Consider the following 13,058-nt stretch of genomic DNA (forward strand, 5'->3'; position numbering starts at 1 on the left):
CCGCCGGGCCGCCCACTGCGTCAGCTCCGTAAGTCCCGCTACGCACCCAGCGGTAACTATGGCGACAGCGGGGCCTTCCTGCGCCCTCTGCTGTCGGGAAGCGCGGGCCTGGCGAAGCGAGCTGGCGAAAAGAGGAGGCCTCGCGGGGGCGGAGGGGGCGGCCGATTGCACGCACCTCGGGGCAAAGAGAGGCGGGTGCTGAGAGGGGAAAGAGAAGCCTTCCTTCGCTGCTAAATTCCTAAAACGAGGTTTTTCTTTGCTATGCTCGGGCCTGTCTAGAATCCTTGCCATGTCCCATGAAAGGGACCCTTGCTCTTTAATAATGGGGGGGGGGGGGAGCAGTGGTTTCTCAGTGTCGAAGGAAGAGCTCTCTGCACATGCTTAGAAACCTGTTTATCCTCCTAAATCTGAGGTTAGCTCTGATATGAAAAACAGTTTTCACTCCAGAGCCCTGGCATTAATTAAACAATACAGTAGGAAAGGGGGAGGGGAGGGAGAGTTGAGTGGTGGCAGACTGGTGCAATTAGTTTTTTGTTTCGTGGAGGAGTCAGTTTGCATAAGAAGGAGCAGCAAGGGCATGAGGAATGCACTGACATTTGTCACTTGACAATGTGAAATAATCCAGTGCATTTATTGTTCCTTGTGTCTTGAGGAATTTTCAGGCTTGACTGAGAACTACTGAGAACAAGGAAGCACGCCCAGGGGCCAGGATCTAAAATACAGTTCCCAGTGAGCTTCCATATGCTTGTTCCACTTCAGTGGCCCTGCAGTTCTGATCACATCTATATAATAATATAATATTGCCCTGCAAGTTGCTTCCCAAATTCAGTGGACCTTTGAGAACAGCAGTCATTCAGTGGAGGTCTTCCCTCAGTGACACATGCATTGGTTACAATCCAGTCTGAATTGCTGTAATGTGCTCTTTGGCTCCTGACTCAATATAGTTAGCCTCCTGAAAGATTTACAAATGCTTGGCAGCCTCATGAAAGATTCAGAAATAGTTACTTTATTTCTGTAGCACAGGGTTGGTTTTTTTACCCAGAGTTCCATGGAACCCTCAGCTTCTGTGAACATGCCCCAGGGTTCCACAAAACTGTACAACCTCCCACCTTAGGCACTTCACAATCCCCTCTTGTGGCAGGCAGGTAGTCACTCCCACTCGTCCAATCATCTCAAATAATACTCCAAGTTATAATTATTGAGTACAATTACTTGCCTTTGGTTTTTGTAATTGTGAAAGAAATTGCTTATTACTTTTCTTTCTTTCTCTTGCTGTGGAGGCAGGGAGGGTTGTGGTTGCACTCCATCTATGACAACAAGTTACAGATGATCCTCTACCAGGAAAACATAATTTCAAAGTAAGTGCTATAGGGCATCCTGCAGCTCTGTGCCAGTAACCAGGGGCAGAAATCCAGAATGCAGTTTTACATGCTTGTCCTCTGTCAGTTTCTGTAGGAAATGTGAGTCCCTTGGGCTGGACAGATGACAAGGCCAAGGAAGGGAGGGCCCAGAGCTGCAGAAATCAGCAGCGAAAGATTTGGGAAGGCTGGCCTTCGACAGTTCTTCAGAAGTCTTTAATAAAAGGATAAGTTACACATCAACAAAATAGTGACGTCCAGGCAATTGTCCACAAGAAGTTTGTGATGAAAATGCAGAACAGTAGCTTAACAGTACAGGCTTGGGCTTCAAGAAATATTCATTTAATGGTTCACTTTTAACAGTCAAGAGGTGTGACACAATACAAGAAATGTTTATTCAATCAAGTAGGGAGTCCAATTGGCAGTATACAAATTTAATAACTAAAATGAACAATAAACAATAAAATACAGCCAGCAGCACTCTGGAAACAAGTTGTTCACTTAGCAACCCTCCTCCCTCTTTCTTGAGATACTTTGCTATCTCCACTTCCAGATAAATGTTTAAGTGCTAAATTAACTCTGGAAGAAACTACCATCTGGATGCAGCAGACTAAAAAGCAAGGACTTTAATTGAATAAAAGGGAAAGCATTTGAACAGCAACAATATACATCTTTTAGACAGAAATAAGACAGTGGGATCATTTTCCTAGAACAGATCATTAGCTGCCTTGATTCATGTGAATGGGTCTTTCGCTGTGGTTTTGCCTGACTAACCTGGTCTGTAACCAGAGACTTAACAGAAGAAGCTAAGTGGTGCTTATTGCTCTAGAATACTTCTCCACTCTTCGGAATCATAGAATTGTAGCATTGGAAGGGTCCCAAGGGTCATTTAGTCCAACCCCATGCAATGCAAGAATCCCCCGTGCACAGCTAAAGAATCTCTAATGGATGGCCATCCAACCTGTGTCTTAAAACTTCGAATGAAGGAAAGTTTACCACCTTCTGACGCAGTCCTTTTCACTGTCTTCCTGTTGTAGTGTCCATCAGAGTTTGGAAGTGGGACAGGAAGGAAAAGCTAAAAGGAGGTTTTCCAGTTTGAATTTGGAGAAAGAAATAAGACATGGCCTATCCCCCACCCTCCTCTCCCAAGTGTATATCTCAGTTCCATCACCTTGGCAGGCCACTTATGTGTGATCATAGGATTGCCCACTTTAATTAAGATCCGGGATGAATGAGTTGCCTGGAACCAGATGCATCTTAGCTCCTATTCAGAAGCAAGTATCAAATCTAGATAAGGGTGCATAGGTTTGCAATCTGAAACAACTCCACCCATTCACCATTGCCAGCTCCTTATGCCACCTCTTTCCTGTCAAATCTCTCTTCAAAATACATTTTCCAGGAAGACTTTAGCCCAACCTCTTAACCTTCACTTCCTAGAAATACTAAGCTAACTGCATTCATAGTTTCCATGATTCTATCTTCCCTCCCTTCTTGTCCTTCCATTGTCTCCCTTTTGTTGAGATTTAGATGGCATGTTCCTTGGGGTAGACTGTTTTGCTTACGTTATAGTGTACATAAAGAATAAATAGGGAATAAACACAGCAGTAACTGCTGGATGCTATTGCGACTAGTACCTTTTACTACACAGGCAATTTATGTTTAGTGCAACTTACGACTTTTTCTTGTCTGGTTCCTTAAGGAAAGGGCCCATTTGTTAAGCAGCACTTGACTGCTTACACATGCCTCTGCTGCAGGTTTTGCTAAATAAAAGCACCGCAGCAAAGAATACAAAATCATGCACTGAGTCACCAAAGGGAATTCTGTTTAGGAGATTCCAGGCGTATTAGTGGCTTATTTGTGTCTGTTAGGCCTCTTTGCAGCATTGCAACCCGCCCCTAATCACATTTACTTAATGTTCTATTGATTTAAATGAAATTTTATTTAGAATAAGTGTACAGAGGACATCAGCCTTTGCATCTTGAACTTGCTAGGATTGCTCAAAGAAGACTGTTCACATTGTCTATTTTTTGGGGGGGGGGAACACCCCCCGTGAGGAATAAATTCTATTTACATGAGACAACAACCACATTTTCAAAGCTAGCGTAGAATGTGAAGCCATGGGTGGCCTTGGTATTACAACGCTACTTCCAGGCTACCACCAGCAAGCAGTCTAAGGCAGAGGTAGCCAATGGGATGCCCTCCAAATGTTGATAATGCAAAAAGAACACAAGAAGAGCAAGCCAGATCAGGCCAATAGCCCGTCTGGTCCAGCATCCGCTTCTCACAGTGACCAACCAAATGCCTGTGGGAAACCTCCAAGCAGGATCTAAGCACAAGGGAACTCTCCCCTCCTGTGGTTTCCAGCAACTGGTATTCAGGAAGTATTAGTGCCTCCTAATGTACTCCAACCAAACCAGCATACATTTTAGAGAAGTTCCTTACATCAGTGATATCACATTGCGATGTAATTCTCTTTTATCGGATGTGAATACAACCAGTTAAAGGTCATTCAATAACTTTAAAAGAAGAGAGAGAGAGTACTTACATTCTACTATATCTCAAGAACATTTAATTTGTTCAGCAATTTCAGCAATCAAAAGTTCTGCATTGAATTTTGCAAGATGCAACTCCACACAGGCACAATATATCCTCCACTGCCAGAGCTTGCTAGTGGTTCACAGGCGGAATCCTCCACATTCCTTGGCTTCTTGTTGAAGGCCCGCAGTGAACGTCATTTTTGACAGCAATAGACAAGCCCTCTGATAAGGCTCAACCTCTTTGCTCCATGAAACCACCCCGGGCAGATTTCCTTGCTGGCTTCAGTAACAAGAGAAATTAGTTTGTTGCTGTTCCCTACTACAAAATGTGCCTTGCTTGGAGGACTTTGCTTGCCTGATTCAGTAGGAGCCAGAGATTATATTTCTGCCTGCTTCTGTTAAGCAGCAGCCAAGATTGGCGAAGGGCCTGGTTTGCAGTGTAGAGGCTGCTGTCTTGTTTTGTTTGCATGTTGCTACTAGTTTGTCAACTAGGTTTGCACAAAATCTTGCACAGCCCTGTGACTTGCATGCAAAAAACATAACAAATGCTGAATGCTTGCCGCCTCTCTCACTAGTGGAAATTGAACCAATGACAGCTTTTTACCTGTTTGTTCTACCACCCACGCTGGTACCAAATAAGGTTTCAAGGAACACTTATTCATCAGCGCCATCTTCTGGTAAACCAGGGAAACATCAGATTTGGCCTATTTTTTGCTTCTGCAAAAACGAAAATGATATTTAAAAGAAATTAAGTTGCAAACGATGTCTACTGTCCACCAGCCTCCAACCCCATAAAGGTGAAGGTAAAGGTACCCCTGCCCGTACGGGCCAGTCGTGTCCGACTCTAGGGTTGTGCGCCCATCTCACTTAAGAGGCCGGGGGCCAGCGCTGTCCGGAGACACTTCCGGGTCACGTGGCCAGCGTGACAAAGCTGCTCTGGCGAGCCAACACCAGCGCAGCACACGGAAACGCCGTTTACCTTCCCACTATAAAGCGGTACCTATTTATCTACTTGCACTTAGGGGTGCTTTCGAACTGCTAGGTGGGCAGGAGCTGGGACCGAAAGACGGGAGCTCACCCCGCCGCGGGGATTCGAACCGTCGACCTTATGGTCGGCAAGTCCTAGGCACTGAGGTTTTACCCACAGCGCCACCCGCGTCCAACCCCATACTTAGTGACTATTCTGCAGTTCCCTATGAGATGGTATTATAAACCATTCGTGCGGATTTGATATCCGCCCCCCGGTACTTTTACTGCTATTTTCTTGATCTAAAATACAGAGCAGATAAAGCAACTCTTTTAAACGGGGCAACATTCAGACCAACTCTAGGAAACTGCTGGAGTAGGTCTTGGCAGTGGCACCATCAGGGCTCAACTCTGGGGGCAGAAGACCAGAACCTCACTAGCAGAAGGAGCAAGATTACTGCCAAATGCAGCAGGACTGGCTTACCACATTTTGAAGTGGGTAAAGTAATAAACATAATGATAACCATGTCAAGAGGACCATCCCTTAAATCTCGAGTCTAAAATTACCTATAATTGCAGTCTTGGGTGATGCTCCAGTTTTGGCAGCCTCTCCCCAGCCCTCCCGCCATGCTGGGCTTTGGGAAGGAGGCGTTGGGGCTCTGTCAGGGTCCTAGAGTCCTCCTGTCTCCTTCCCAAAGCTGAGCAACTACTAACTAGATTTTGGGAAGGAGGCAGGAGGACTCTAGGCCAGGGGCGTAGGAACGTGTGGTCCGCCCTGGGTGTCACCCTGAGGGGGATGACAAAATGGCGGTCGGTCGAGGGCTACACTCACTGTAGGGCAGCTTAGGGTGCGCTGTCATTATGGGCACCTCGAGCACAGTCTGTATTGGCACCGGGCATGCGCCGTCTGTATCAGTGCTGCACATGTACCCCAGGCTGTTTGTCCCACCCCTGTGGGTGTTTTGCCCTGCCCCTTGACACCCCGCACCAGGTGCCAGAAAGCCTTCCTTCGCCACTGCTCTAGGCCCTTCCTAGACAGAGCCCTCACACCTCCTTCCTGCAGCCGGGCAAGTGCTTACCAGGCGCTCTCTCTGCTCAGCGTCCAATGCATTGCACTAGTCACGCTGCCCTAAAACCACCTGTGTCCTCCCCCAAGTGTTGGGTTATAGTTTAGAACTTGTTCCACTACAGTGGTCATTGTAAGCAAGTGCCTCTTCCATTACTCAGCCCACCAATTCACATCAGCTATAGAAATAAAGCACTATCCCAGCCTTTATATGCCAGGGGCCAAACCTGTCACTGCTTATCAGTCCTATAAAACTGTACACTTGTGTCACTTGCTTCAAGCAATATTAAATAATTTGCCACTTGTTGCTGGCAATTCTGAATTATTCCCACCCCCCTGTGGCTTCTTACTATAGGACTGTGTCATTTCTTCTTCTACTTTTTCTTCTTCAATAAGTCATATTGCCAGTTGCAATTTAATTTCTTTTTGTACTTTAATATTGTACAAATCTTCAGGATCAAATATTGATGCTGTTCCACAATTTGTGTCCTGAATAAATGCTATAGAACTGTGCTTTTATCACCTTACATCAAGGATTATATCTTTTATTTCCTGCCCTTACAGCTGTTTTCTGGTAATAAAATAATTTATTCCCTGGCAATTCTACAGCTGTGAAATATGTTTCTACAACTAACTGCTTTTGAAAATATGTAAGGTATAAATATATCAGTATAAAAGAGTGGTCGGAAACCTGACCCGCAGGCCAAATTCAGCCCAGCAAGGGACTCCATTTGGCCCACAAGACTGTTTCACACGAACTACACCCACTGGCAGTCCACCTGATGTCAAAAGCAGGCAGGACGTCCCATCCCATCAGCCGACGGGTGGTGACTCCAAGCCCACTAGATAGGCTGTGCAACCAAGTTCTCCATGGGCAACTTGATCATGTAGCCAATTCTTGCAGAAGACAAACTTGAAGTCACCACTTTAGGTGTCCAGCAGCACTTTAAAGCATGACACAGGGCTCTTTGGGAAACACCGCTCCTATTATAAAACTACATGCAAGTACTCCTACTCCTACTCCTACTCCAATGAGTACTTCTGTTGCTATGTAACATTTACTTAAAACTCTAGTCATACTTTATAGCTTGGTATCGATGCAGTGTGGTGACCTTTGACCTTAGCCAAGGTAAGTAAATCATGTAATGTTCTTCCTGCCATTTGCCAGACATTAAATCTTGTTGCAACTGATTTTGTATGCAGCAGAAACCATTTCCAGAGGAGTAGTTTACTGTTATTGTGCTGTGTGCACATTCGTGGTTAATCTAGCTCCAGGGCGTTCCAAACTGCTTTTGTTCTTGTTTTAGCCCATGTGCACACAATGCTAGTCAGGATCTACAGACATCTTGGAGTTTCTGCTAAAAAGAACCCTGCATTTTGATTCAGCTTCTAACATGGAAACATTGCTTGTTCAATGTGTGGTGCATGAATCCCAGATGTGTACAAAGAATACATGTGTTGGGGTGGTCCTAAGTCTATGACATCAGCAGGGTGTGTGTAATCCCACTTTCTACCTGCACTTTGGAATCATTCACTTCTGGCACTCTGCTCACCTGTACTCCTCCCTGTGCCTATCAACCATCATATAGTTCATTTTTCATAAGCATCATGAGCAGACAAGGCAAGTGCCATGATGGAAGCTCTCCCTCTTTCTCAGCCTTGCTTCAGCCAGAGCACATCACTCATGGGACTTCAGGCTACTGATCCTGCATGGGAGAAGGTGGAAATGTTTAAAGCGCCTGATGAAGTTGACCCTGTCTCCGCCCAATGGTATGTACACAAAATAGGAGATTTCAAAACACACCAAGCCATTCCGATGTGTATAGAGGCATGCAAATTCAAATTGAAATACAGTGAGGCAAAAATGGCCAAAGGTAGTATTTTCTGTATTTCAAAATTCTCAAGATGTTGGTCTGAATTAAAAAGCTTGTCCTGATGCTAAAGCTGATCAGTGTGAATGTGCAACACTCTCTGTTTTGGTACATTAATGCTATGTTTCCTTCCATAGGCACATGAATTATAATGGCATGTTTCTCACAATACCTGATTTTAAACATCCATATTAATCTCATAATGATAGTTTACTTCTGTTTTGTTTACAGGAAAACGAGTAACTGTCACAATTTTATTTTATACAGTCCAGTAATCTGCTTGTGTGGTTAAAATGGAACAGATTTGGGATTCAACTCAGCTTCGTTCCCTGCAATCAAATAATATTTTACCATCTGTATGAGACTTTTTATTTTTCTATATAGATTTAGATGTCATCTTCTGCTACTGAACTAATACATGAAATATGTGGTGTTGATAATATTTCCAGAGCATTGGTCTTAACATTCCTATTCTCCTACTTAACATACTTATTTTGAGAATGGTCTGTTGCAATTCTTAAATTGTGTTACTCTCAAGAGGAAAACGTCTGATTGCACTGCAGACATAAATCCATGCTCTTGAACTACTGGCTGATTCTATGATGCTGAAGGTAGTAAGAAGGTATTAATCATTCAAACAGCATTTTTAGATTTCCCCTGTTGGATGCCTGGAGTGGAGCAGGGCGGTAAAATCTTTGCAAGTCCAGTTGCAATGCTACCTACATTATGCATGGTTCCCCGGCCTTTTGCTTCTAACCAGTTTTCTCTACTGGCCGCACTTGGTAATTCAGAGCACACCAGTTGCTAATAACTCTATAGACAAATTGATCCTTTAGCTATTCTTCAAACTCTGAGTCATGCTAAACATAGAGTGCTAGCCACAGAGGCTTAAGTATAATTTTTTTAAAAAAAACATTCTCCCTTTGGTATTGTCCAATATCACAGAAATCTGTAATTTTTCTGCTAAGACATTTCCCTCGGATAATTAACATAGTTTAATGAGGATGTTAGACACTGGCTTCTCTTATTGCTCCAAATTGCATACACACTATTGTTAGAAGTGAACTCTTGGGTGTTTCAAGGTCATCCTAATTATTCTTGGTTCCACATTGCACTACTTACAATTCAGGCTTACTCAAACTTAGCCCTCCAGATGGTTTTGGCCTACAACTCCCATGATCCCTAGCTAGCAGGACCAGTGGTCAGGGATGATGGGAATTGTAGTCTCAAAACATCTGGAGGGCGGAGTTTGAAGAAACCTGACTTACATAATATTTGTCTGCCATATCCCCTGTGGTCTTGCACCTAACACATGCATATCTTGTGGCAGACCTTACTGGGATGTCACTCAGGATACACAGGGCAGGGCTTCAATGTTTTTCACCTTCCGAAGTTGATCTATTAAAAAAGAAGAAAAATCACTTGCAAGAATTGCACTGTGCCATAAATGCATGGTTTGACACTGAAATGGCAGAATGGCTGCTGCAGAAGCAGGCTGCAGCAGTTGGCTACAGTTGAACAGGGGGTTATTGGTTTATGGGGGGTTTTGTTCTTGCTATTATAATGTTATTTTGTGCTTTTATATTGTATTTTTATGTTTGTTATTTTGTGCTTTTATATTGTATTTTTATGTTGTGAACCATCCTGAGATCTAAAGATGAAGGGCAGTATACAAATTAAACAAACAAATGTGACATCAGCAGCGACCCCCCAAGGTATATATGTGATGTAATGCCTGAACATCTTTTCTTGCGCTGTGGATATAATCTGGAGCCTTCTTCAACAAACATGAGGAGCAGGGGCTACCCTGTGCATAGTTGTGCCTTGAGAAAAACCCTGGATAAAAAAGGCAGTAGTGTAAACAAGCCCTTCATTAAAATGTTATTTTTAACTGAGGCTGTAGAATGAGTCGAGCTCAATAGCATTAGCATACGGGGAGCCGAATGAATGACCTAGGTTGTGTTTCATAGTTGTAGGCAGGGTGGTGGAGTCAATGGGCAGTTGGAACATCTGAGGAATGAGACGGAGGCTTGGGACGTCTTTGCTCTCCCAGAACCTCCTGCATCTGCCGCCTGAGGCTGGGAGAGACAACAGTGGCAGCCACCCAATGAGGAAGTTCTGGCCTGTGTGAGACTAATATCTAGCTGCTTCAACAATCCAGTCTAGGCCAGGAGAAGCAGCTGCAGAATGGCCATCATGGTTGGACCATCAAAGAATGGCGGGGAGGAGACTTTTATACACCCCTTTGCCTTGCTGTAGTGACTATTGCATCATTATCTATTTCATTGTGTTTAAAATATATTGTAAGTCACCCTGTGAACTTCAGTTAGTAGGCAGGATATAAATACTCCTAAATAATAAATAAATAAATAAATAAATACGGACAAAACAAGCCAGAGTCCTGTTGTGGCTTGTTCAGTCATCCCATCCTGAACGCGTGGTTTTATTTTCCTCAAACAAGCCATGAGCAGCAAACCAAGAACAAACTTTGGTTACCACTTGTGGTTTGTTGGGAGAGAAGTAAACCACGAGCCGTAATTCAGCTGACACAACAAACCACACTCTGGCTCGTTTCATCCACAGTGAACCAGGAACAGGGGAGGTGCATCGTGAGACCTTTTGAGTAGTGTAGAGTAGACCATCACGCTGCTTGTGTGCATTAAACCATAGTTCGTTTTAAAGTGCGGCTGAATGTGATGGGTGAACGAGGCCAATGCACAGCAAGACTATACCAAGTTTGTATACCTCCAAGTACATCTCATGCACATCTCAAAGCTCCCTCCCTCAGAATGTTAATGTACTTGCTTCCTCTCTCAGCATCACGCCCCCAGAATGTTAGCATGTACATCATACCCAAAGGACAGATGGAGAGGAGACGTCACAGATCTATGTATGGGATATATAGGGAATGACCTACAAGAGAGCCAACAGAGGTGAGAAAGACACAAAAATGACTGGGAGGGGGAGGGGGTTAACAGCCAGACTTTGCTTCAGATACTTCACCAAGGAGAAGAGAAGGACAAATTGTTGCTAAGGGAAATGAGACAGATGGTTGGAACAAACAACTTGCTGACTCTTTCAGGCCTTAAAACTCTCCAGATCCTGTTGTGAAGGAAGAGGGGGAAATTAAGCTGCCTGTGCAAACACACACACACACACACACACACACACACACAGCCTTAGGCATGTGTTTCCAACAAATGCACAGGTGTCACCAGCACACTGCTTCTGCTCTGTCCATCACCTCACAACATCTCTCCTATGCCACCCCCACCCCACCCCCATCTCTCCCTGTCCCTGTTTTCCCCACGATTGCCTCTACATCCATCTCTTCTGCTTTATTAACCACCTCGGCCAGTTTGTTCCTCTTAGCAATTTGCTAGGAGCGCTGGATGGAGGGAGCCTAGCTAATGCTCTGCCTCTGGAATCGAGAGCGACCGAGTTAATGTCACGTCTCTGGGGTACTCCTGCGGAGTAGCTGCATTAAATGACGGTTCTGGAATGGAGTGCCTCTCTGTGTGTGATTGGGCTCTAGGACATATTGTCTCCTAGGGAGCACAGCACCACGACATTTAATGCCATCTGATCCTTTGGGTTTCTGCCTTTCTCACGACTGTGCCAAGGCCTGCCTGGCTCATGAGCCTCTCTGACTTGGATGAAGCGCCTGTGATTAAGGATCCAGTCAACATGTCCATGTAGCTGTCGCCACAATCCAAATCATAATAAAGACAGGCAGCCATGGGGGGGGGGGGGAGCTGGGAGGCGGGTTGAGGTGAGACCGGAGCCAATAATTTGTCAGCTTTGTTGAAAGCAAGAAAACAAAAACCTGGTACTGGTATGTAAAGCTGGAAAATAAAACACACTTCCCAAAATATATGCTGCAAGCCTACTGTGGTTGTGGTACTGTTAAACTGCAGTGAATTAGAAATCTAGCTACCATTCTGTATTATAGGTATGGAGAAGCTTGCCTCTGACCCTCGAGATATTGCTGAACTACAACTCCCATCAGCCATGGCAAGCTTGGTCGGGGTAATAGGAAGTTGCAGTTCAACAATATGTGGAGGGTCAAAGGTTCTTTGCAATTGCTATATAATATATACACCTTTTCTTTTCTTTATTTTAATTATTTTAGTCTAAATGTTTATAGGCTGACGAGATTCTCAGGACAGCTTACAACAATGTTATCCCATTGTAGTTTTTAAAGCAAATTTAAAAGTACATACAACACAATACGACAGCAAGAAAATGTAGCAGCATAAAAGCATGTGGCAAAGGGGAGAAATCAAACTAAAGCTGAATCAGAAGAAAAGCCTTGTGATAATAAAAAGGTCTTCTTCCCCTGTCACCAAAATAGCATCAACTTAGGCACCAGGTAAGCCTCTCCGGGGACAACATTCCATTGCCATGATGCCACCACTGAAAAGGCTCTTTTCCTGTGGAGACTTTGCATGGAAACTGTTACTGTTAGGCTCAATTAACAGCTTCCCTGTAAGTGAAGTGTAGAGCTCCAGTGGTTCTGCACATAAGAAAGACTTGGGTATCAATAACTCTACATCATTTCCCCTGGCTTAATCCTGTTTTAAGTGCAGTTCTTTTCCCTCTGTATATAATTGCTGTAATTGCCACAAGCTTTTCACATTTTCTGTAATTTTGTATGCTGTTTTTAAATTGCCATGTAATTTTCTAGTTTTGTATGTTTATAAATTACTTTTTTAAAAAAACACCACTCTTCTTTTCATTACACTTTGAATAATTCAGCAATGACCAATACTGGTTAATAGCAGGTCTTACGCCCTTCCCCCATCACTTACGGTCTTTGAACCTTTTTTGCTCTCACAATTTGACTGTAATTGCTCATTTAAAACATGTTCACATAACTTATTTCCACAAAACGTACTCCCTGAGCCCTCATATCCCAGCCAGATCGCTGAGATCTGGAGGAATGCTGTTAGCTGTCCCTCATGTCACAGAGCCTGGACTGGCCTTCACCAGAAGTCAGCCGTTTAGTGTCGCTGGACCCATGCTGTGGAATGGTATTCTGTCCTGCTTGAAACTGATTTTCAAAATGTTTTTATATTGCTTTGCACCACCCTGATATTTTGTGAGAGGGTGGTATATACATATGAGTTGTCGGTGCCCGGGGTGGCCCAGCTGTCGCCACCGATGCCACCGGATCAACCCCACAGCCACTGGATCAAAGCAGGGCCATATTGAGCCACCTGCCCCCCCCCCACATAGGAGGAAGCCCACCCAGCTGATG

At 44.2% G+C, this 13,058-nt stretch overlaps 1 long non-coding RNA gene across 1 annotated transcript; it reads left to right on the top strand.

The window, feature by feature from the left end:
- The first annotated feature begins 41 nt into the window (after positions 1-41).
- LOC114600641 (uncharacterized) lies at positions 42-12,698 on the top strand. Its single transcript, XR_003707615.2, has 3 exons — positions 42-248; positions 1,285-1,358; positions 8,066-12,698. It is a non-coding gene; the product is annotated as an uncharacterized LOC114600641 (long non-coding RNA).
- The last annotated feature ends 360 nt before the right edge of the window (positions 12,699-13,058 follow it).

The sequence above is a fragment of the Podarcis muralis genome, chromosome 1, assembly GCF_964188315.1.
Source record: "Podarcis muralis chromosome 1, rPodMur119.hap1.1, whole genome shotgun sequence".
Taxonomy (NCBI): domain Eukaryota; kingdom Metazoa; phylum Chordata; class Lepidosauria; order Squamata; family Lacertidae; genus Podarcis; species Podarcis muralis.